Source organism: Manis javanica, chromosome 16, assembly GCF_040802235.1.
Source record: "Manis javanica isolate MJ-LG chromosome 16, MJ_LKY, whole genome shotgun sequence".
Lineage (NCBI taxonomy): Eukaryota > Metazoa > Chordata > Mammalia > Pholidota > Manidae > Manis > Manis javanica.
In genome coordinates, this window is record NC_133171.1 from 25,297,470 (window position 1) to 25,324,139 (window position 26,670).

Consider the following 26,670-nt stretch of genomic DNA (forward strand, 5'->3'; position numbering starts at 1 on the left):
CTGGAAATCCATATTTTAAATCTTTTCCCAAGTTACCTGTGTCTGCTGGAGATGGGGGTGAGGCATGGGGGTAGAGGGAAGGAGTTAGTGTGTCTCAACATACGTCAAGGGAATTTTTGCATCCGGATTCCTGGGTACTCATCTATGTGATGCGCTTTGCCATCATTCTGTGTGTGCTCACGTGCACACGCATGCAGACGCACATGATCAGGCACTCTGGCCTCCTTTTTAGTCTCCTTATATACAAAGTGGTTATCTCAGATATTCACATAAACCACTCCCTCTGCCTAACATGTACCTCTCCTAACTCGTCCTGTGGGGGCTCCTTAGCTTTCAGATGTCACCTCAAGGTCACCTCTTCAACGAAGCCTTTAATGTTCTAAGGAAGGTGCCATTCTCACCCACCACCAGTCACTTTATAAGACCACACCCTGTTCATTTCCTTCAGAGCATTTAAAAAGCTGCAAAGATTCTGTTAGTTGAGTTACTGTTTACTGATGACTTCCCCACACTAGAATGCAAGCCACTGGAGGGCGAGGTCCCTGTCTATCCTGTTGGCCATTCTTACTTCTAGACCTAGACGAATTCCTGGTACACAGAAGATACACAAAAGAATCTTGTTGAATAAACACACATTGAATGTAATTACAGTAATATAATAACAGACAAAACTATAATTCTTTGGGCCTAAAAATTCTGCTCTTTATCTTCATGGTTATTATCTTGTGCTTTATTCTTTTAACTTCCTTAACTTTCAAAACCACTTTAGTGTTTCCCAAATAGGTTTTAAGCACCAAGTTGTTTTTTCTGTGTTTAATCTGTAGCTCAAATTGACGCCAAATTGTGCTGAACCATGAAATTCACCTTCGCCACATTCCAGCGCATGAATTCTGGCTGTGGCCCCCCTGAGCTTCACAGGCCTTTTCATCTGAACAGAGGAACTGTCATTTGTGAGATTTTCTTGTTATCACTTTCATTCTATAGAGAGTAAACAATCTAGACTTCAAGGGAAAATAAAGAAAAACTTGTTAGTGGAAGTTTTTAAGCACTAAAAGTGCTGCTTTAAGAAATTGTTAATATTTGAATCAACCTTTTAAGGAATTCTGGAGAGACAAGTTGTGTCAAACATTTATCTTGACAAGTTGAATCTAGTTCTGATTCTTCTTGGGCACTGAGATGAGAATCCCCTCATCTCAATACTATTCTTCTATTCTCCTGCACTGGGCCCTTTCCAAGTTCATTATGAAATGGCCCTTCGTGCAACGTGAGAATATTCTGCTCACCATTCCTGCCCCATGGGTCCTTTCCACAGAGCCTCCCCAAAACAAAATGAAAACCCCCTTTCACTAAATTTATCAGAAAAACACCCCTAAATAATATCACTGAGAAGCCTTAGGTAATCTTTAACTATTGAGTACAGCTTGTAAAATGTACAAGTTTACCTTTTCGTGTCTTTCTCTAGTTCCCTAAATTAAGAGAATTTTGCCATAGAGTTTATAAAATAATTGACCGAATCAACAGAGACAACAATATCTGCAGGAAGACAAATCAAAAAAGATGAAGAATTGCACAAATAAAACAGTCTGTTTTTAGGGAGGGGAAAAAAAGACAGGACCATATCCTATGATTTGGGCTCATTTCCTGACTCTCCTGCTCTGTATAACTTTGTGATGTAATGCAAGTCTACAGACGTCTTTGTGGATATATTTCCTCATTTAAAAAATAGAAATGGTAATATTTGCCTCACAAAACAGACCTGATGACAGAAGTGTCACCATACCTACATACATAAAATGTGCCTAGTTGAATTTTAAAGAATGAACTGAACATATATATCTTCTAACACAGATATTCTCTTTATATCCATACACTCAAGTAATTTAAGCAATATATTCCACTTAGTGACGTTTTTGTGTGTATCAAGATAACTGTATATCTCAAAATTCTAGGTTTCAGGTTAGCTTGGAACGTTGGCCTAAAGGCATAAAAACTGGGTCTCAGTTCTAGCTCAGCCAAGGGACACTGGGTCGATCGTTTCACCTTTGGGCTTCATTTCCCCGTGGATGCCAGACATATTGGGCAGGATAGACAGGTGGCTCCCACCGCGGCTGCCCAGTGACCTGTAGCAGATTGAAGACACACAATGCCTGTCTCCACCCTCAGAGACTCTGGTCTGTTGTGCGGTGGGAGGGGGCCTAGGCACTAGAACTTTAAAAATATTTCCTCAGGTGATGATTTCATGAAGCCAGCGTCAACAGCTTCTGATTGTTCATTATCTTAGGACTTTTCTAGAGCCCATACATAAACCCAAACATATATGGCCAATTAATATTTGATAAAGGAGTCATGGACATACAATGTGGAAATGACAGTCTCTTCAACAGCTGGTGTTGGCAAAACCAGACAGCTACATATAGGAGAATGAAACTGGATCACTGTCTAACCCCATACACAAAAGTACACTCAAAATGGATTAAAGACCTGAATGTAAGTCATGAAACCATAAAACTCTTAGAAAAAAACAGAGGCAAAAATCTCTTGGACATAAACATAAGCAACTTCTTCATGAACATATCTTCCTGAACAAGGGAAACAAAAGCAAAAATGAACAAGTGGGACTATATCAAACTAGAAAGCTTCTGTACAGCAAAGGACACCATCAGTAGAACAAAAAGGCATCCTACAGTATGGGAGAATATATTCATAAATGACAGATCTGATAAGGGGTTGACATCCAAATTATATCAAGAGCTCACGCACCTCAACAAACAAAAAGCAAATAAGCCAATTAAAAAATGGGCAGAGGAGCTGAACAGACACTTCTCCACAGAAGAAATTCAGATGGCCAACAGGCACATGAAAAGATACTTCATATTGCTAATCATCAGAGAAATGCAAATTAAAACTACAATGAGGTATCACCTCACACCAGTAAGGATAGCTGCCATCCAAAAGACAAACAACAACAAATGTTGGCGAGGCTGTGGAGAAAGGGGAGCCCTCCTACACTGCTGGTGGGAATGTAAACTAGTTCAACCATTGTGGAAAGCAGTATGGAGGTTCCTCAAAAAACTAAAAATAGAAATACCATTTCACCCAGGAATTCCACTTCTAGGAATTTACCCTAAGAATGCAGGAGCCCAGTTTGTAAAAGACATACGCACCCCTATGTTTATCGCAGCACTATTTACAATAGCCAAGAAATGGAAGCAACCTAAGTGTTCATCAGTAGATGAAGGGATAAAGAAGATGTGGTACATATACACAACGGAATATTATTCAGCCATAAGAAGAAAACAAATCCTATCATTTGCAACAACATGGATGGGGCTAGAGGGTATTTTGCTCAGTGAAATAAGCCAGGTGGAGAAAGACAAGTACCAAATGATTTCACTCATCTGTGGAGTATAAGAACAAAGAAAAAACTGAAGGAACAAAACAGCAGCAGACTCACAGAACCTAAGGATGGACTGACAGTTACCAAAGGGAAAGGGACTGGGGAGGATGGGTGGGAAGGGAGGGATAAGGGGGATAAAGGGGCATTATGATAGGCACACATAATGTAGTGGGGGGCACGGGGAGGGCTGTACAACACAGAGAAGACAAGTAGTGATTCTACAGCATCTTAACTACGCTGATGGACAGTGACTGTAATGGGGTATGTGGGGGGGACTTGGTGAAGAGCTCAAGTAATTGTACATTAACGATAACCCCCCAAAAAATGATTATCTTAGGACTCATCTAGAACCAACAAACAGGAAAGGACAATATTTTTAAGGCTAGATCATGTTTTCCTTAAGTATATAAAATATGAGTTCAAATGAAGTAATTTCCCATCTCAAAACTTAAGAGGCCTTTGAAGGCCTTTGAAAATTTCATGTTACATAAGAGTGACAGGGCTTGCAAAGTGAATGGATTTGTAGGGTGTTATATTATGGAAAAAAAAATCTATTAGAGCCAGGGTATTGAACTACAAGGCCAATTATAGAATTTTTAAAATCTAGAATTATTTGTCCATTTGCATTATAAAATATGTTCCTAAACAATAAAATACTTTTTATCAAGTCATCTTTAATAATACTACTATCAGCCATATCATTTAATAAATAAGACTGTACACTGTAGCTCTAAGTAATTCAGGGCCTTTAAGTGCAGCAGGATGCCTTAAGCATGCAGAGGGTGGGGGTACGGAGCTGTTAAGGGGCCGGCATCACACTAGGTCTGTGTTGGGGAAGTCATCCTTGCACAGTCCTCTGAGGTAGGCGTTACTCTCGCCGACTCACAGGGCTCGGCTTTGCTTTCTCAGACAAGGGGAGTGCTCTTGCCGGGAGGCTTCCCAGGGAAAGTAGCAGAAACAGGATTTGAATGTGGACACTTTGATTTTAAACTCACTATACCCACAGCACATAGCCTGCAAAATTCCTCAGTATTTTTTCTAACTTTTCTTCCATTCCAACCTTTCATTTGTTAAAGAAACGACCAGTGAACCCATCCAGCAAACACTGCAGTGTCACGTCAGGTCAGAGACTCAAGGGTACCCAGGAAGGCACCCACGGGAGTGTATGGTGTCTCAGGCATCAAAGCAACCCAGAAACACTTTGAAAAAAATACAAGGAAAATCCGATTGGTCTTGAGAAAGCTACAAAAGCTGCACAGAGTGAATCAGAACAGACATAAATGAAATCATGTTAGGGAGACAGCAGGGCCCACGCTGATAAGGCTGGACGAACTGGGAGCACAGGAGGCCTGTGCCAGCCAGCAGGAGCTGGTGACGCGGGCAGGGGAGGGACGTCGTGGTCACAGGGCTGAGCAGTCCGGCCTGGTCAGAGCTGGGTCGGAAGGACATGTAAGCTGGCAGGCCGGGACTGACTGAAGAATGAGTCCACGTTCTCCACACAGCTTCTGGTTTTCTTGGCTTCTGTACAGACTGGCTACAGCTTTCGAATTTTTAGAAATACCAATGCTTAGGCCTCACCAGGAGCTTTTCAATCAGAATTGCTTGGGGGGAGTTGCTCGATAATTTGTACTTTTTAAAAGCCCCTCAAGTGGTTCCCATACATAAGGTGCAAGCCACTGGTCTGGGGCAGGGGTTGGGGAACATTCTCTGTAATGAGCCAGCTGGTGAGTATCTGAGGCTTTGCAGGCCACGTGAGTTCTCTTGCAACTACTCAACATGGAAGCAGCCATGGATGATACTTAAATAAATGAGCATGGTTGTGTTCCAATAAAATTTTATTAACAGACCCCAATAGTTGAATTTCATGCAATTTTCATTTATCATGACATTTTGTTCTTCTTTTGATTTCCTTTCAACTTTCTACAGCCAGGATTCTGAAGAAAACCAACTTTAGGACTTTAAATAAATCAAGTTTTTCTAAATCTATGAGGCTGAGATCTAGACTCGCTAACAGTAAAGCCTCTAAGATGAATGCCTACTTTTGGGCAACTGACCAGGGGAGCAGCCGGCTTTTTTCACAGGGTTGCTTCCTTCACTACCACCTGCCAGGAACTCTAGCAGACATTTATAGGCATAATTAACGAGTGTTATAATAAATCATTATTTAAGCTTGCAAGTCCTAGAACAGTGCCATCTAATATGGCAGTCACTTGCCCCACGCGGCCGTTGACCATTTGAAATGTGGCTAGTGTACACTGAGATGTGCTGTAAGTATAAATACACACTGGATTTTGAAGATTTAGTATGAAAAAAATGTAAAATGTCTAATTTTGTATATATAATCATAATATCAGTATTATTTTGATATAATATTGATATGATAATATTGAACATTATTTAAGCCAATATTTTGGATATATTAAATAAAACATATTATTAAAATTAGTATCACCTGTTTCTTTTTATCCTTCTGAATTCAGATAATAGAAGATCAAAATTACCTGTTGGGCTTGTATTATGTTTCTTTTGGGAAGTGCTGCCATGGAGGGCAGAGGCTGACCTGGCCTGAACCAGGGCTGCTGGCAGAGCATGTGGCAGAGCACGGCGGGCTTGGGGTGACTGCTTGCTGAGGGGAAGAATGGCACTGTGATAAAGGCGCCGCCGGCCGGGGTGCATGCACGGGAAGGCGGCCCGGTTAGGCCCCTGGGGAGGACACGAGGCGCAAGCCAAGTCCCAGGAGGGACTGATGGCGAAGCTTGGAATCGAGGCTACATTAAACAGGGGCCAAAGAGGAAGAGAAACGAGAAAAATATACACATTCTGCCCCGCCCTTGTTTCCGTACCACCTCCCTAGGCTAGGCACGCTTCTGGCCACTGTCCCAGCTGTGTGGCATCTCCTAACTTGGCTGCTGGAGTCTTTGACCCAGACCGGGGAGACCTGGGCTGGGGAGACAGTGCCCCTCCAACCCCCTGGGAGAGAAAAATTGCCTGTGGAAGTTTAAAATATTGTTGTCCTACTTGTTTTTGATTGGTGTGTGCATAGGAACAGTTTACAAGAGAAAAATAAAGCAAAGAAAGTCTAAGGCTCTGGTGTTGGCCGCAGCCCTGGGCTGCCTCATCTCCACCAGCTGACGCGGGGCTCTCTGCCTGCAGAGCCCTGAGCGCCGCCGTGAGTCTTTCTTGGCTTTGCATAGTTTGGGGCTCAGATATGTTCTTTTGCTTTGGTTATCTGATAATCTCTTCTGGTCCAACCAAAATCCATACCATCACTCTCTCTCTCAGTGCTGTCCTCAACCACAGTGGCTGGAAGAGTAAACCCCCACGCTCCCAGGCTCTCTTACCTAAGGGTGACCATGTGACTCAGTTCTGGCTAAAGGCACATGGGCAGAGACCTCTGGAAAAGGTAAAGCCTTGCTAGGAGCCCCTTGGTCCCTCTGCCACGTGACTGGAATGCAGATGTGAGGCTGGCGGTAGAGCAGCCGTCTTGCAACTATGAGAGGACAAACATGAAGATGGCAAGCTGAGGGCAGAGGAGACAGAGCCCTCGTCCTCAACGGCACTGCAGAGGCTTGACTTCATCCGCATTTCCTTCTGCGTGAGAAAAACAAATCCTGAACTTGGTAAGCCACTGTTAGTCGATTTTTCTATTACCTGCAGTGAATATAATCTTAACTAATATAGTAATTACTATTTATAACAAGAGCATGATGACACTTTTTTTCCTCCTGGGAACGTCTCAGCAGCTGTGCCTCCCCGCGTCTTCCACGCAGTTGTCTCCTTCCGTCCGCTCCCCGCCTTCTCTGCCTACTGTCTGGGATTGCCTGGTCAGGCTCAGAATTCCCAGGAAGGGGAGCTCGACGGAGAAACAGCACAGGTGGTCTAGAAGCGTGGTCAGCAGCACATGCCGCTCCGACGCCCGGGCCCACGCCTCTCCCTGGCACTGTGGCCGCGCTCTCCGCAGCCAAGGAGCGTCCACAAGAGCACTTGGCTGAACGTGTGCCCAGGGCATCGGAGGGAGGCTGAAACAGCTCCCAGAGGCACAGAGGCAGGAGAGGTGGGTGCACCTCCCCGTTTGGCATGTTCACCGTATCTCCCCTTTTGGTGAGGCCTCGGGCACCATCGGGTGTATTTCAGTTTTTATGGGCGACCCGGGCTTCCGCAGCCTGTGGTATATGCACCCACGCCTGCAGGCTCAGCAGTCATTGGGCTCCGGTTAGAAATGCATTCCTCCGCACAGATAAGAAGTCCCCAGACAGCAAAGCCAACCAAGGAAAACTGAAAAGACGCCCAGAGCACAGCACAGAGACGTAGTGACTTGGGAAGGAAAATGTCTTTTTCCCCTTAAGCTGTTTACTCATAACTTTTTAATGTAACCAGGTGACACTGGGCAATGTTGATACAGCTACACGTCTTCACTTTTCTTTCAACACACAGATATCTTCTGCTTGCTTTCTACAATTTCTTCATCTGGCAGTACATACATAGGCTATTTTGGGTGAAAGAAGCCAGCCTCTCATGTTTCCTACAGGAAGCCGTGTGGGATTAGATGTATAGAGGATGGGCAAAGGGCACATCCCAGGGCCAGGCGACGTTACCTGGATGTCTGCCTGGATGTACTATGCAGATTTTAACTTAGTTATTTTGTTTTAAAGTCTAAATTGGTTTTTTCCAGGCTGTTATTTTACTGCACCGCTGCTATATTATGATCTATTAGCCATGGAGAATATACATAAACACTGGATTTCAAGATGCATATTTTTGTTGTAAAGCCCTGGAAATGGTAATTGGGAATTCTGCAACTTCCTTTTTTGAGAGTCTGATTTATTTGTCACAGTTCAGAGGCAAGCTTTAGAAATGTTCAGCTTATGTATCCCCTGTCACCATTCTATACACCTGCCCAAGGGACATAGCTTTGGGAATTGCCCTTTGTCCTTGACCCACAGCAGCTTTGTGCCCATCCTTAAGACACCTCTCTCTATGGGGAGCCCTCCTACACTGCTGGTAGGGATGTAAATTAGCTCAACCATGGTGAAAAGCAATATGGAGGTTCTTCAAAAAACTAAAAATGGAAATACCATTTGACCCAGTAATTCCTCTCCTAGGACTCTACCCAAAGAAAACAAGATCCCAGATTCAAAAAGACATAAGCAGCCCTATGTTTATCGCAGCACTATTTACAATAGCCAAGAAATGGAAGCAATCTAACTGTCCATCAGGGGATGAATGGATAAAGAGGATGTGGTACATATACACAGTGGAATATTATTCAACCATAAAAAGAAAACAAATCCTACCATTTGCAACAACATGGATAAATATAGAGGGTATTATGCTCAGTGAAATAAGCCAGGCAGAGAAAGACAAGCACCAAATGATTTCACTCATTTGTGGAGTATAAGAACAAAGCAAAACTGAAGGAACAAAACAGCAGCAGACGCACAGACTCCAAGAAGGGACTAGTGGTTACCAAAGGGGAGGGGTGGGGGAGGGCGAAGGGGATTAAGGGGCATTATGATTAGCATACATAATGTAGGGGGGTCACGGGGGAAGGCCATACAGCAAGGAGAAGACGGGTAGTGACTCTATGACATCTTACTACGCTGATGGACAGTGACTGCAATGAGGTTGGGGGAGGACTTGATAATATGGATAAATGTTGAAACCACAATGTTGCCCATGTGAAACCTTCCTAAGATTGTATATCAAAGATACTTTAATTAAGAAAATAAAATAAAATAAAATAATGGCTTTTAAAAAACAACCAAAAAAGACACCTCTCTGTCTCTGCAGATCTTGAAGCCAATCATTCTCCGACAAAACTCAATATTTTGCCCCAGGTCCCCATTAGAGTCCCTGTTTCTACTCTTCTGTTAAGAAAACTCTGTTTTCAGTGACCTATAGTTTCTGTCATTGCTTCCTTCTCTCGATCCTCACTCCTTAGGGCTCCTGGGGTACCTACCTGGCATGCACTGATTACTCACTGAACAAGCATTTGATCAGCAACTGGCGCAGCTGCAGCCTCTGCAGACAATGCAGTGAGAGAGGCAGGTGAGTGCCTGCTAGTCTGAACAGGCAGAAAATAATCAATGACTATATTAATACACACAAAAAGTTGGGTAGGTGTTATGATAAAAAGAAAAGAAGTTTTCTGAGGAGGAGTTTTTCAGCTGAAATCTGAGTGTCAGGAACTCACTCCCTCATCACCAACCCTAAGACCTGCATCCTGTCTCCTCGTATTATTAATTCATCAGAAGAACAGCCACAAAAACCTGGCAGGAGTGACATTTAAAGGGGAAGCTGTAGCTGCTGTGTTACAGTATTTATGTATTTTTGTTTTTGAGAATAGGATAGTCACTCACCTTCTTTGCTCACGCCACTTAGAACACTCTTGCTAACTGGAAAGCGTGGGATGGATTGCTTTGCCTGGGACAGGGTAGGGGCTGTGGAGAAGATGCTCTGAGCAGACCCTCTCAGGTCACCCAGTCTATCCCCCGACACCAGGTCGCCCTCGAGCTTTGTGGGGATGTGTGTGTGTGTGTCTGTGTGTGTGTGTGTGTGTGTGTGTGCATGTAGGGGTCTCTGAGACCGACGAGTGTGAGGAGGCAGCCCCAGGAAACCTCAGATGCATTTGTGTCCTTTACTCTGGGAAAAATGAATGGTAACTAGAACCAGTCCCAGAGTATTCGTGAGACACGTACCAAATATACGTGATGTGTCAACAAGAAAATAGTGTGCAGAGTAAAGGATAAATGATGTAGGGTTACAGTTAAGTCAAATTCACTGTAATGGTAGAAATTAAAAAAACTTTAATTCCTTTTTGTTACATAGGAATTACATGTCAAGTCTATCCGCCTGGCTCTGAAATTCTACAGCTCTATGTTGCGCAAACTCAGGGTTTCAAATAAGTGAAACAACTGCCTCTGAGTTTGATTTCTTAAGCTGCTTATCCCCAGCTTTGCAAATGGCTCCTGATGTTTCCTGTCTGGCATAAGAGCCGGCTGTCACCCCCGGGGTCAGCGCACAGTCAAGCCTAAAGCAGGCTGGAGCACGTCTGTACTCTTGTTCAAGCACAGACGCTGGTGTTTTGGTTTTAAAGTAAGGTTTAACCTCATGTTACTGCCAGGCCTGGGTAAAAAGACAATTGTGTTTTCAGAACCCCGAATATTAAAACTGTGGGTGACAACATAAAGGCAAAAGCAAGATTCACCCCAGGGAATCCAAACGAGGTCAATTTACTGGGCAAATGGCAGCAAAATGCCAGGAGGATGGCGGGCTCAAGAGATCGCCAATTGTGAATGACTTTTCCTTCAAAACCTAATTTGTATGCAATTATAAGTATATGAGAATATAATCCTAGGTGGAAATTTAACTTGAGTGAAGGAAGGTGTTGCATTAGTTTTCGAGGGCTGCTGTAACAAATTACTACTACCTTTTGGCTTGAAACAACAGAAATTTAGTCTGTCAAAGTCCAGAGGCTAGAAGTCAGCAGTCAAGGTCTGAGCAGGGCCACCCTCTGCTGAGAGCTCTCGGGCTGAGCCCTTTGCATATTCAAGCTTCTGGTGGGTGCCTGCTAACCTTGGCCTCCCTGGCTTAGAGCTGCACCCACCCACTCTGCCTGTCTTCGCACTCTTCCCTCTGTCCTCTCCCTTCTTACTAGGACGCGAGGCACTGGATTTAAGGCTCACTCTACTCCACCACGGCCTCACCTTAACAATTCAATGCGTTTGTAAAGACCATATTTTCAAATAAGATTGCAGTGCAGGGCTCTGGATAGATGTGAATTTCAGGGAGACACCATTCAACCCACTACAGGTGTCATGAGATCTGTGTTTATATATAAACAGCAAAACTATAAAAAATAAGAAAACAATGGCAAGAGCACGGGTCTGGGATGTGGGAGCCTGGAACTGGCTCCTGCTCCAACCCCGCTGCTGACGCCCTGGGCCTTGTCCTCAGGACATTTCACCGATTGCAGTAGGCTCCCCACCACCATCCCTTCCTGAGCCAGCCTGCCTGTGTTCAAGTTCCGTCTCTGCTACTTTCTTTGCTTTGAGCCCTTGGGTAAATCCCCTAACCCATCAGTCCCTTCGTTTGCTCACCTGAGAAATGGGAAATTATGCTTCCCTCATAGGGTTTCTATGGCGATTAAGTCACTGAATCTGCAAAGATCACTTAGACAGTGTCTGACCCAGAGTCAGCGACAGCTTACAGTTTTTATAATTATTAGTCTCCCTGCTGCATAAGCCATCCTGTATGTTACTGGCAGGGTCATGTTTCTGAACTCCAACCTGATACAAATCTCCTGATATCTGATCTCACATCTTGCCCAACTCTCCCCACCTTGCCCAATAGTCACCAAGCAAAAATGTGATGCCTTCTCATGCCTCCTTGCTTTTGGACAAACTGTCCCCGGGACGGGGATGCCTGACTCCCTGCCGGCCCAGCGCTCAGGTGTCGGCTCCCCCAGAAGGCTTCCTTGAAGCTCGGAGTGACGGCTCCTCTTAGCTGCTCTCTGAGCATTTCAGTCCCTCACATTTGCTTGTGATCGTTTAGGCATGTATCTCCTTTTGTGGACTAGGAGTTCCCTGAGGCCAGGCAAAATGTCCTATCAATTCTTGAGGCTCTACCTCCTTGGGGGGAACTATAGCATATTGATCAACAATATTCGGTCTGGAGTTGGGCAGCCCTGTGCTCACTTCTGCATTTTTACCACCTGTGCAAACCTGGAGCGGTTACTTCACTTGTAAATTAGGGGTAATAAACATACATACCTACTAGGGTTGAGGTAATGTTTGCAATGCTTAATACCAAGAACATGTTAAGGGATACTTAATAAATGCCTTTAAAAAATTTTGTTAGCTGAGCAAAACTGAAAAGATCATATTAGCTTGCAGACCGCTGCTGTTAGACATTGCCTCCTGTTTTCACAGCCTGTTTAATCTTTTTATTTGCATGCTCAGGAATTCCCTTGCCTACACTTCTAGCTTTATTCCAAACCCTCACTGCTCTCCTAGGACTCCACCTACCTTCCTCATTCTCAGTATATGACTCTACCTTCTGCTAGAAAAATAAACATAATAAATAAGTAAATAGTAGTCAGCATCTTTAAGCATGACCACCTCCCTGCTGTTCCATCGCCCTCTCTGGGACGGACAGACAGACAGACAGACAGACACACACACACACACACACACACACACACCCTGCAAACTTGCCTGTCTGTTCACTCGGGCTGGCTTCCTTCCTTTCAGGGAAGGCAATGTTCTTTTACTCGGTGGATGGTGGCCCCTCCTCCAGCCTCTCCCGCCTGCTCCCGGGCTCAGCCTCACCCCGCCCTCACTTGTCAGCACCCGCCTTTCTAGTGGGCATCTTTCCTTGCGGCCTACACATACCCTAAATATCTCTTCCCTAATAAAACAGGTAACAACAAGTCTCCCTTGGCTCTGCCTCTGGATATTTTCTCACCTTTCACCTTTCACCTTCATCCAAACCTTCAAAGCATGGTCTAGAAAAGCAGTCCCTATTTCTCTACCCTAAGGACACTCACTCTCACCAGTCCTCCTAGGCACTCTCCTTAGCGGCTCTTCTATACTCAGCACCGTCGATCACTCGCTCCTGAAAATGATCAAACTTCTATGCCCTGGGATACAACTCTTCTCGAGTTTTCCTGGTAAATTTTTGACTATTTCATTGAACTTTCCACTGAAGACTTTTCTGCAATTCCCAGTGCTGGTGACCTGGTGACTTGCATCTCTGGCCTGTTCTTCCCACTATTCTTCTTATCCTTGAAACACAGCATCCACTTCCCTGAGCTTTTCTTACTGTGACCTGTGACTCTCAAGCTGGTACATGTTCCCTGGGCTTGAGAGTTGAGCATCCTACTGCCTTTTGAATTGTTCTAACTGAATATTCTACAGGCAGTTTAAATTCAGCTTGTTTAAAGCTGTCCTGATTCTCTTCCCATATTCTCTCTATTTACAGGCAGTTCAATTATCCACAGCCATCAAAGCCTAACATGGGATTTCAGCTGGCGCCCCTTTCAGGCTGTACTCAAAAATCACACCGGGCTTTCTGCAGCCGGGGAGTGAAGGCGGGCGCCTCTCAAGCAAATCCTCTTGGCTTTGCAAAGGATCGCCTGACGGCCTCTCTTGATCAGGTGAACACAGGGCCAGAAGGTTCTTTTTGTCCTGGGATGTTGTCGTTTTCTTATCGAAGCTTATCAAAACTGCTTCACTTGCAGGCATTCAGAGCTGCTTTCTGGGGGTAGAGGTGGGCAAGTGGGCAAACGTGTGCTCTTTGAGATCTGAATTTCCAAAGGCCCGTGGTATAGACTAGGGTTGGCAAGCACCTTCACCCACCAGCCCCACTCAGCTCATGGATCCTGTTAACCATGAAACATTTTTCTTCAGCATTTCTTTTTTTTTCTTTCTTTTTTTAATTTTAGTATCATTAATCTACAATTACATGAAGAACATTGAGTACTAGACTCCCTCCATCATCAAGTCCCCCCCACATACCCCATGACAGTCACTGACCATCAGTGTAGTGAGATGCTGTAAAATCACTACTTGTCTTCTCTGCATTGCACAGGCCTCCCCGTGCCTCCCCACATTATACATGCTAATCATAATGCCCCCTTTCTTTTTCCCCATCCTTATCCCTCCCTTCCCTCCCATCCTCCCCAGTCCCTTTCCCTTTGGTAACTATTAGTCCATTCTTGGGTTCTGTGATTCTGCTGCTGTTTTGTACCTTCAGTTTTTCCTTTGTTCTTATGCTCCACAGATGAGTGAAATCATTTGGTACTTGTCTTTCTCCTCCTGACTTATTTCACTGAGCATAATACCCTCCAGCTCCATGCATGTTGTGGTAAATGGTAGGATTTGTTTTCTTCTTATGGCTGAATAATATTCCATTGTGTATTTGTACCACATCTTCTTTATCCATTCATCTACTGATGGGCACTTAGGTTACTTCCATTTCTTGGCTATTGTAAATAGTGCTGCGATAAACACAGAGGTGCATCTGTCTTTTACAAACTGGGCTCCTGCATTCTTAGGGTAAAATCCTAGGAGTGGAATTCCTGGGTCAAATGGCATGTCTATTTTTAGTTTTTTGAGGAACCTCCATACTGCTTTTCACAATGGTTGAAGTAGTTTACATTCCCACCAGCAGTGTAGGTGGGTTCCCCTTTCTCCGCAACCTCACCAACATTTGTTGTTGTTTGTCTTTTGGATGGTGGCCATCCTTACTGGTGTGAGGTGATATCTCATTGTGGTTTTAATTTGCATTTCTCTGATGATTAGCGATGTGGAGCATCTTTACATGTGCCTCTTGGCCATCTGAATTTCTTCTCTGGAGAAGTGTCTATTCAGATCCTCTGCCCATTTTTTAATTGAATTATTTGCTTTTTGTTTGTTGAGATGTGTGAGCTCTTTATATATTTTGGATGTCAACCCTTTATCAGATTTGTCATTTAAGAATATATTCTCCCATACTGTAGGGTACCTTTTTGTTCTATTGATGGTGTCCTTTGCTGTACAGAGATTTTGAGCTAGATATAGTCCCACTTGTTCATTTTTGCTTTTTTTCCCCTTGCCTGGGGAGATATGTTCATGAAGAAGTTGCTCATGTTTATGTCCAAGAGATTTTTGCCTATGTTTTTTTCTAAGAGTTTTATGGTTTTATGACTTATATTCAGGTCTTTGGTCCATTTTGAATTTACTTTTCTGTATGGGGTTAGATAATGATCCAGTTTTATTCTCTTACATATAGCTGTCCAGTTTAGCCAACACCAGCTGTTGAAGAGGCTGTCATTTCCCCTATTGTATGTCCATGGCTCCTTTATAGTATATTAGTTGACTGTGTATGTTTGGGTTAATATCTGGACTCTCTATTCTGTTACAATGGTCTGTGGCTCTGTTCTTGTGCCAGTACCAAATTGTCTTGATTACTGTGGCTTTGTAGTAGAGCTTGAAGTTGGGGAGGATAATCCTTCCCACTTTATTCTTCCTTCTCAGGGTTGCTTTGGCTATTCAGGGTCTTTTGTGGTTCCATATGAATTTTTTAACTATTTGTTCCAGTTTGTTGAAGAATACTGTTGGTATTTTGATAGGGATTGCATTGAATCTCTAGATTACTTTAGGCAGGATGGCCATTGTAACAATATTAATTCTTCCTACGCAAGAGCATGGGATGAGTTTCCATTTGTTAGTGTTCTCTTTAATTTCTCTTAGGAGTGTCTTGTAGTTTTCAGGGTATAGGTCTTTCACTTCCTTGGTTAGGTTTATTCCTAGGTATTTTATTCTTTTTGATGCTATTGTGAATGGAATTGTCTTCCTGATTTCTCTTACTATTAGTTTATTATTAGTGTATAGGAAAGCCACAGATTTCTGTGTGTTAATTTTGTATACTGCAACTTTGCTGAATTCCAGTATTAGTTCTAGTAGTTTTGGAGTGGAGTCTTCATGGTCTTTTATGTACAATATCATGTCATCTGCAAATAGTGACAGTTTAACTTCTTCTTTACCAATCTGGATTCCTTGTATTTCTCTGTTTTGTCTGATTGCCGTGGCTAGGACCTCCAGTACTATGTTAAATAACAGTGGGGAGAGTGGGCATCCCTGTCTGGTTCCCGATCTCAGTGGAAATGCTTTCAGCTTCTTGCTGTTCAGTATGATGTTGGCTGTGGGTTTATCATATATGGCCTTTATTATGTTGAGGTGCTTGCCCTCTATACCCATTTTGTTGAGAGTTTGTATCATGAATGGATGTTGAATTTTGTCCAATGCTTTTTCAGCATCTATGGAGATGATCATGTGGTTTTTGTCCTTCTTTTTGTTGATGTGGTGGATGATGTTGATGGGTTTTCGAATGTTGTACCATCCTTGCATCCCTGAGATGAATCCCACTTGATTATTGTGTATGATCTTCGTGATGTGTTTTTTAATTTGGTTTGCTAATATTTTTTTGAATATTTTTGCATCTATGTTCATCAGGGATATTGGTCTGTAATTTTCTTTTTTTGTTGGGTCTTTGCCTGGTTTTGGTATTAGAGTGATGCTGGTGTCATAGAATGAGTTTGGAAGTATTCCCTCCTCTTCTATTTTTTGGAAAACTTTAAGGAGAATGGGTGTTATGTCTTCTCTATATGTCTCATAAAATTCAGCGGTGAATCCATCCGGCCCAGGGGTTTGGTTCTTGTGTAGTTTTTTGATTACTAATTCAATTTCATTGCTGGTAATTGGTCTGTTTAGATTTTCTGTTTCTTTCTGGGTCAGTCTTGGAAGGTTGTATTTTTCTGGGAAGTTGTCCATTTCTTCTAGGTTTTCCAGCTTGTTAGCATATAGATTTTCACTGAGAAGTAACATGATCAGATCTTGTAAAGATTTATCTGGAAGCAATATTGAGGATGAATGGAGACATGTGAACCAAGATAAGGGAAATCAATTAAAAGTAGTCCATGCCAAGTGATGATGAGCTGAGCTACACTGGCGTTCGGGCCCCGCCTGGTCCCGGAGCTGCACGGGGTGACCTGGGCGGCAGGGTGTCTTCCGTTCGGTGGAAAGCTGCCCGCTGCTGATGCAGTGGCTACCACAGCCCGCGGCTCGCAGCACAGCATCTCCATTGCCAGGCCTGTGCAGCCCTGAACCTCAGGGTCTCCTCGCTGCTCACTTCCCGCGGGGCCTGAGCCCAGGGAGCCCAACCTGCGCAGCTGCTGCTCCCTGCGGGGCTCAGTGGGGTGCTTTTTTCTTCAGCATTTCTTGAGCATACCTCCTTCTCTCTGTATTTGCCATCACCCTTCTAAACCAGCCCTGTACCATCTCCTGAGCTCCTCGGTAACCTCTTTGACAGAGTTCCCAGTAATTAGTCTGTCCTAAAATATGTCCTCCACAAAGCCATCTGAGAGACCTAACAACAACGCAGAATCTTTCAATAACTTCCTCATTTCTTACAGGACAAAGGCTCAGCTCATCAGATGGCACAAAGCCCTCTCTGTGATCTGGCCTTTTCAGTTTAACTACCTCTCCTCCCAGCTACCACGATTCTTCAGTAACAGACAGTGTAAAGTTTCCTGTACAACATGTTATTTCATCTCTTCTGCCTTTGGCTCATGTAATCAGCCTTGCTTGGAATGTCTGTTCCCAGCCTTTGCACCTGCATAAATCGTGCCCATCTTCTAAAAGCACAGGTGATGCCTGGCCATGGTTGGCAATCTGCTTCCTCATTGGTACAGCCCTGTACTCATGTCTTCTGGCTTACTCCCACCTTGTCCTGTATTCATCCATTCTTTTCCCTGCCCATCTCCTCCTCCTAAAGGATAAAGTCATTTTTTTTTTATCTCTAGCACCTATCATAGTGCTTAAAAACATAATAAATAGTCAGTAAATGCTTGTTCAACTGAATAAGTAAATCCCAGCACCCCCACCAATTTATTATGACCCTGGGCAAGTCCCAAACTCTCTGGCACTCAGTTATTTCATATAAAGTTAAGGAGCTGAACTAATCTCTTAAATGTCCCTTTCAATTCCAACATTCTATGATGCTTCTATTATATTTGTTGAAAGAGTGCAATGAAGTGAAAATTTATTTTTAATAGTCTATAATTCCTAACAAAACACTCCCTGTTTCATCACTTAGCAACTCTGCTTGAAGTTTAATATATAAAGAGTTTAACTTAAAATATGTCTGAGTTACAGTGCATAAAGCTCCCACCTTAATGTGTTGAAGTAAACAGAAGTAATTCACATTCACAAAGTTTAATTACTAGGAATGCATTCGAACTCATAGAGAAGGCAAGTAATTACTGTATTATAACTGGCTACTGGATTATGGTATTAGTGACTATTTTTACTCTTGTATTTTCTTACTGTTAAGAACTTGATTCCGTAGGTCATGCTTCCTAGTTTAAGTTTAGCTCAGTGCTTACTATTTTTTTAATTGGGTTATTTTTTCTTTTAAATAAGCTTTTTATTTTGAAATGATTTTAGATTTACAGAGCAGTTGCAAAGATCACAGAATTCTGGCAAGCCCTGCACCAAGCATCCCCTACTGATAACGTCTTAGACTAGTAGAGAGTATTTGCCACAATTAATGAACCAATATTGATGTATTGTTATTAATCAGGTCCAATTTCCTTGGTTTTTGCCTACTGCCTTGCTCTCTGCCAGCGTCCTGCCCAGGACACCACATCATGCCCGGCTGTGGGATCTCCTCCGGCTCTTCTCGGTGCCGACGGTTTCTCAGACTTGCGCTGTTTTTGATGATCTTGACAGTTTTGAGGAGGACTGGCCAGCTGTCTTGTGGAATGTCCCTGAAGTTGGGCCCTGTTGGATGTTTTTTGCATGATTAGAGGGGGGTTATAGGTCTCTCTGGATGAAGACCATAGAGGTACAGTATCACCCTTGTCACATGGTACTAAGGGCGCATATTATCAGTATGACTGATCAGTGACACTCCTGACCCTGGTCATCTGGCTAAGGTGCTCTTAGTCAGGCTTCTGACTGTGAAGTTCTTCTTTTCCCTCCTTTTCATACTGTACTCTTTGAGGAAGCCTCTATGCCCAGCCTGTCCTTAAGGGACAGGGGCACGGACCACCTCCCTGAGGGCGGAGTAGCTACAGAAATCATTTTCATTTTTCTCCATGGGAGATTTGTCTCTTCTCTCCCATTCATTAATTTATCCATTTATTTTTATCAGTTTGGACTTAGGGATTGTGGGTTATTTTTGGACCATAAAATTTACAGTAAATAGAAGTAAAAAGAAGAAATAAACATGAACCAGAGAAGGGGACGGGGGGCCAAGCAGCATCACGGTCATTTATCCTGATGCTAATCCCAATCTCTTCAAATGACTTAAGTCCCCACAGTTTACCGTATACATAAAACAGTATTACAAATTACAGTGTGCGCTGAACAGTGCATGTAAATGTCCATCTCAATTAGTTTCACAAACTGAACAAATCTGGGAAACCAGTACCACTTTTCCAGTACCAGGAAACAGAACATTACTGGCCCTCCACTTGCCGGCTCCCTTCCCGTGTAACCAGGATCTTTAATTGTAACAGCACAGGTATGTTTTACCTATTTTTGATCATCATACAAATGAGATCATGTCATATATATTCTATTTGTGTCTGGTGTTTCCACTCAGTATATTTTTGGAGGACGGAGCTGGGGAGAGATGCATCCACACTGTTGCATGTAGCTGTAGGTCATCCCCATTGCTAAACAGTATGAAAATACATTGTGTGAATACATCACAGCGTGTTTTCCTTGAGTGTAGCTGCAGATCTTACTTGATGCTCTATTCATAGCGTGATTGTATCACACGTATTTATGTCCCTCTGTTGATGTGGGTTGGGTAGTTCCCTATTTCTGATGTGACTAGATTTTCAGTTTGTGACAATTATAGATAGCACCACTAGAGACATCCAAATACATGTCTTTTAGTGAACACATGGACACATTAATGTTGGTTTTATACTGAAGAACGAAATTGTTGGGTATACCTATGATCACCTCAAGTAGAAAATACAGTTTGCCAAAGGTATTACACCCACTTACACTCTCACTAATGGGGTATGAGAGTTCCATTTGTTCTACATTCTTGACAACACTTAGAATTGCTTCCCTTTTTCATTTGCTTGTACATAGGAGGATGTCATGGAAGCTTTATTTTCCTGATAACTAATGAGGTTGAGAACCTTTCATATGTTGATTGGCCATGAGGATATTATCTTTTGTGGAGTTTCTTTTGTAAAACTTTCATTTGAGAATTTCTTGCCCTTTTTTCTACTGGGCTGTCTTTTTAAAAAAAATATATCTGTAGGATGTGTTATGTGTGTGTGTTTGCATTTATATAGTTTGCATTATGTAGTCCTTTGTTGAATATATGTGTTTTGAATATTTTCTTCCACTCTGTGGGTTGTCTTTCAGAATTTTACAGTGTTTTTGATGAACAGATTTATAAATTTTAATTTAGTATAATTTATCAATTTTAATTTTTTTTTGTTACCATCTTTTGTTTAAGAAATCTTTGCTTACTTCAAGGTCAGAAAGATGTCCCAGCACAGGGACTGGCGAGCTCTATGGCATGCAAGCTGCCAGGTTTGGTATCTGTGTTTGTAAAGAAGGCTTTAGTGGAGCACAGACATGCCCATTCCCCTCTGTGCCATCTATGACTGCTTTCACACCACAGTGGCAGAGAGCTGAGTAGCTGCAACAGAGTCTATATGACCTGCAAAACCTATCTGGCCTTTTAAGAAAAGTTTGCGGACCCTTATTCTAGGAGCTTCTTTTTCTTAAACGTTTATACTTAGATTCACAATTCATCTGGAACTGATTTTCGTGTATGTTGTGGTAAGGGGTCAAGATTCATTTTTTCCCTAAGGCATCCAGTTAGCCTTGCAGAGCTTATGGGGGGCGGCAATCTCTCTCCCACTGTCACAGAGCCATGTTTGTCATGAGCCGGGGCACCTGTGTGCGGGGGGTGTGCTTCTGGGCTCCCTTCTGCTCTGATTTACTGCTGGCTGACCTCATACCAGCGCTGAACTACCTTAAATGCTATGGTTTTGTAATAGGTCTTACAGTTTGCAATGCCAATTTACTAGAGACCTTGGCTATTCCTGGTCTTTTGCATTTCCGCATGCTTTCTAGAACGTCTGATGCTGATGTTGACTAATAATTTTCATTGTTAGGGAAGGGGAAAGGAAGGCTTCCCTTTTAAAAATATACATAATTTTCAGATATGAAAAGAAAATTTCGAACAGAATTATGAATTGGAAATTTAAAAATATTGAGACTAGTAAGTAGCTTCTATACATTTCTCTCGTTTATTGCTGTATTCGGTATTGTGAGTTTTATGCATGCCATATTGATAATCTAAATTCTAAATAGTCTGTGACACTGAAATAAAGGGTATCCTTGGCAATTTAGTTTGATTTTAAGATTTTCTGTTTGATATCCACAAAGTAACCATCACAGTTCAGGTGTAGTGCATGTGCAGACGTTGTATTTTGAACAAAACAACTTTTTGGATGGCATCAGAGTTCTTAGGAAAATCTTCTACCTGAACATTTCTCACTGTTTTCTTTTTCTGGGGGAGGGGGGTATTGGCTGCACTGCTTTTATTTTTTCTGGGTGCTACAGTTCAGTGAGGTCTATGTGAAAAATAATACTGTCTTCTTACCCAACAAACAACAGTTAATATGCTAAGAATCTTCACTTCTACGAAGCCCATTTAGCCACTTAACAATTTACAATGAGCTATGCACAAATGTTATAAACTGGTGTCTACTTTCTAAAATTTGCAAATTATTATCTTTTTCAACAGGCAGCCTGAAGACTTTCCTCACAGAACTTTATAATAAGGTAGACCATTGCAATGGCTGACTTTAAAGGCAGGTCTACCTTGTAATTTTGTGTATGATGTTTATAACAATGTATTTTCTGCAGTGAATACTCAAAAATATACACAGTATTTTAAAAAATGTAATTGTTTTTCAAAGACAAACTATTTCAAGATATATATCATTCACCAATTTAGGGCCAAATCTCATAGTGAATTTTGCACAAACTCAGAGTAGTAAGTTTGTGGAATTGAATTGGTGAAAGGTCTGTATCATAAGACATAGTAAATAAGTTCCCATTTTAAGTCAAAAGATCTTAACTTTTGTGGAGTTATGAATCATTTTAGAATTTGTTGAAAATTCTAAACTACCTCCTCAGAAGACACACACACACACACACACACACACACACACACAATTTTTGTATATAATAGTTGAGGGATTCTTGAAGTGCTTGTCCCTTATTTAAAAACTCCCTGTCCATATATCCCATCCTCTGTTCCCTTATACTGTCTCTCCATCATCTTAGATCACAGGAACTATTAAAAAAGTCTGTTACCAAAGTCATAGAAGTTCTGTTACAATCTGAAAAAAAAATTCCTATTTGTGAGTTGTCTTACCATCAGCAGTCATTTTCAAATTACTGAAAACGACTTTGGTTTCCTAATGAGGTAAATAAACAACCCATGCTTCTAGCCCTTTATTCAAAAAAGTAAGTTTAATTCAAGTGAAAATATAGTCATTATTATTTTCTTGAGTTAGAATAAATGAACACATGTCCATATTTTTTGAGCCTTGAATCCTACTCACATTTGAAATATGCTCTGGTTGCTGTACTCCTAATAAAACCTCCTTTCTGGCCACGCATAAAACCTGCATTCACGAAAATGCTTTTTCTCGCTCTTTCTTTCCTCACTCACCTTTCCAGGAAGATTGCCCACTCCTTTATCTGCTCCTTCTCAAGATGTGCAAGAAGGTCTTTCAGGGCATTTGATTTCCTGCCTTTCTTTGCCATAATTCCCCGCCCCCTTCTCCCACTTCTATACTGAAGGCCCCATGAAGATGGAGAGAATTTCATATTTACTACATATCTGAATACCTGACAGTATTTGGCACATTAGTAAATAACAACAGTTTGTGGATAAATATATGAATGAGGGAATCTTTTCTGTAGTTGTACATTTATTTAAACGTATTTTTTAGTGTGGTAAGAACACTTAAGATGAGTTCTGCTCTCTCAATGCATTTTTACATCATAGTGCAGTTTTGTTAACTACAGGCACAAAGCTCCTTTGGGAACGAATATTGCTAATTTATGATTGTGTGCACACAAGAGTTCCAAACACCTAAATTAAGTTTTTCAGTTTATTCTAGGATAGCCACATAGACTTATTAGAGTCTTAATAATACACAAGTTATTGTAATATCTAAGTCCCAGGAAACAGAGCACCCTAAAAGCATGGGAAATTGAACTGACCCACATATATGAAAAATGGGTCCTTTCTACTTGAAATAAGTATTGATTTCATACTGAATGTTCTGGATTTAAAATTAATTCAGGTCATTTTAAGGTTTTGAAAACAAAGCTGATTGTTCTGCAGATTGCATTTAGTGTCATTGTATTTTATTCCTTTCAAAGAGTCTGATATTTAGTTTCATTCTGTTTCATTCCTTTCAAACCCCTGAAGTAAATCTACTTGTCATTATTCTTCCTCAGACTTCAAGTCATCATAAAGGTGTTTCACAATCACCCACTGATGCCTTAATGTCTTTAATGCAAAAGCCAAGAAGAGTAGGTAAGATTCTACCGCCGTCCCTGTGGCCGTACCTGCCAGTCATCTGGAAAGCGAGGCTTTCCCATCTTTCTGCCTCTTTCCTGTCTCCCCTTTGCTTCTTTTTTTTTTTTTTTGACTATTGATAATAGAGTGATTTCACCTGATACAACTGCCAACATAATCTAGAATTTACTTCTTCTGGAAATAAATTTCAGTCAAATCAGTCATTAAAATCTGCTTAGAACCATACTTCCCAGTTAACCTTTCTCAATCTGTTGGTTGAGATGGTCAAGAGGGGGCTTCCAGGCTGTTGGCTCTGTTAACAGATTTATAGGATTCTGTTTCTTTTATTAAAATCCCCATATACTCTAGGCAAGCCATGTCCAGGAGGATGTAACAGAACATATCACCTGTCAGCACAGTGCCTAAAAATAGTTCTTAAATAGTCTGGCTGACTTCCCACTTCAATCGAATTAACAGCTGTTGAGTCCTTTGCATCTCCCAAGTCTGCTGAACTTTTTATTGTTTCCCCATCTTGAGTCAAATCAAGAGAGAAGTCCATCATTTTAGCTTCTTGTTCTTTTTACAAACTGTCTTCAGACAGAGCTATATAGTAAGAAGTTTCTGAAGGTATAGAATTGCATGTTTTGCTTTGTTTTTCCCTTCATATGTCAGTAGTGGGCAGTCTGCAATGACCAGAACACAAGTTCATGATGCAGTTCTGTGCATTTCTACAAAACATTCTCATTGATCTGCACAATGATCATGTTGTCACCTTGGCTGCCCATGGACTCATCTAGAGAGCTTTAAAAACCTGATGCTTTGATCACCCTCTAGAGATTCTGATTTAACTGTTCTGAGGTGAAGTTTAGCATTGGTATTTTCTTTTAAAAACCCCCCAGATGATTCTATGGGTTGGAAAATACAGATACTTCTTACATTTCATGATGCATCTATGATTTTGCATTTAGTCATACTTAAATTTTTTTTGATATTTTATGATCTATCAAACCCAGAACACAGTTACCTTAAAGGCTGTCTTTTTTTATTTTGTACATAGCATTAAACATTGTATCACTGATTTTATTTCCATCTTAGTTCCAAAACAATAAAATTGTTTGTTGAAAAAGTCAACAAAATTGGGAGCATATGAACCTGTTCTCTATGTGTTGGCATGCAACAGTATTTCTGTTTTACTTAAAATTATTTTACTCTCTTCTGCTCTTCTACTGGTAGTTCATCCTTTTCTGATCACTGCATGAGTGGAAGTAGGGAAAGAAAAGTATTTTGGGGAAGAGGATCATTTGGGGAGTTTCTAACAAGGGCCAGGCTGGTGATTTGGGGAGTGAGTCTTTACCACATGATCGAGTGTTTTCCTCTTCCTCCAGGGCAAAAATTGTTGGCTGAAGCCCCATACACAGCTCCAGCAGAGGACAGCGAAATATCTATGAATGCAAATCATGTGAGATCGTCCTCGATTGGGACATGATGGAAGGAACCGAAAATTGGGTTTTACTGCTGAAATTACACACACACACACAGTTTTAAAAACAAGGCAGCTATTTTGTTGTACACTTGAAACTAATATAGCCCTGTATGTCAACTACACTTCAATAAAAAAAAACAAATATTGGGAGAAAATAAAAACAACAAGGTAACTACAAAGACACCCACAAACCTCATGAACTCGATTGCGGTGTGATGGCGGGGCCGCCCATCTGCACCCACTCCCCCTGCCTTCCCTCCAGTTCTGTTGGATAAAGAGCCTCAGCTCCTGCCCAGGGCTCACCCCTCTCCCACGTCGGCTCCGGAGCCCACTGGCCCCCAGGGGCTTTGCCCTGGTGATTATCGCCCTCCCCCCCCCACCTCTCTCTCCAGCAACAATTTTTCATTCTGCACTAGAACAATCAAATCAGAGAACAAAGCTGCTCTAAAACAAAACAAACAACGAAAACAACAGAGTCACCCTGCCTTCTGCCCAGCTCCTGTCCCACCCTCTGCTCACCCGGCCGAACTTCCCGCAGACGCCCTCCCTCCCGCAGAGGCCCCTTCCCCTCCTCCCTGCCTCTCCCGTCCTGCGTCCGCCCCGTCGGCCTTTCCACTCCAACCCCGAGAAGGCTCTTCCTCGGCTGCTGCCCTGTTGCCAAACTCAGTGCCCCGTTCCCCGGCCTGCGCACCCAGCCTCTGTGCGGCTTCCAGCCCAGGGGCCTGTCCCGTCCCCTTTTCGAGAGGCCCAGTCCTCTCCGCTCCTGTCATGATGTGAGCCACTAGTTCTTCCAGCTCACCGCCCACCACTTTGCTGTTCTGCCTTTTCTCCTATTTATTTACTTTTGGTAAGAGTTTTACTGATATATTCGCATGACATATATTCTATATTCACTCATGTCAAGTATATGATTCGATGCTTTTTAGTATAAAGATGTACAAGATTCACCACAATTCATTTCAGGATATTTCATCACTTCAGAAAGAAACGCTATACTTCCAGCAGTCATTCCGTATTTCCTGTGAACAGTTTCCCTCCCACCGGCCCTAAGCGATCACTAATCTACTTTCTTGAGGGTGTGTCGTTGGATTTTGTGGAATGCTTCACTTTATCAGAAGGGATTTTCCTGGGCACCTAGTGTAAAGCAGACACCAGCCCCTCTGAGTCATCACCACGTCATTTTAGGTCTCTGCACAGCCCTCTTGGCCGGTTATTCCTCTTACTCACTGAAGGCTGGTTGCCCGCACATCAACCCCCTGCCCGGCCAACCAGAATATAAACTCCAAGCGATGAGGGATGGCGCCTACTCTGCTCAACACACTCTTCCCAGCGCCTAGTAGAGGAGCTGGCATATACTAGATGCTTAATATTTACTTGCATCAAATAGTTTATATTTTTTCATTTTATCAGATAACAAGCATCAATTTCTAGTTAGAGGAATATATGCTGGTAAAGTCTCATACTTGTTTGTTTTGTGTTTTGTGTTTTGTCTTTCCGAATGGGTACAATTTTTAACTGGGCTAGATTTTCTCATTAAACTGGCAACGTGTTTCCTCATGATGACAAGCCACATATTCGCAACATTTGCTTAGTGCTCCGAGCATGAGGTTGGCAAATGTAGCCTTTCTAGGGACTCCATTTACCCCTTTTCCTCTTTTCCTCTACT

General features: G+C 42.3%; 1 protein-coding gene and 1 long non-coding RNA gene across 4 annotated transcripts in view; one reads left to right on the plus strand and one right to left on the minus strand.

The window, feature by feature from the left end:
• Nucleotides 1-26,670, minus strand: part of KCNQ5 (potassium voltage-gated channel subfamily Q member 5) — a 455,253-nt gene that overhangs the window by 302,339 nt on the left and 126,244 nt on the right. The window lies entirely within an intron of this gene.
• Nucleotides 6,150-25,260, plus strand: LOC140846753 (uncharacterized). The gene is made up of 3 exons (XR_012126143.1): nucleotides 6,150-7,017; nucleotides 23,461-23,539; nucleotides 24,907-25,260. It is a non-coding gene; the product is annotated as an uncharacterized lncRNA (long non-coding RNA).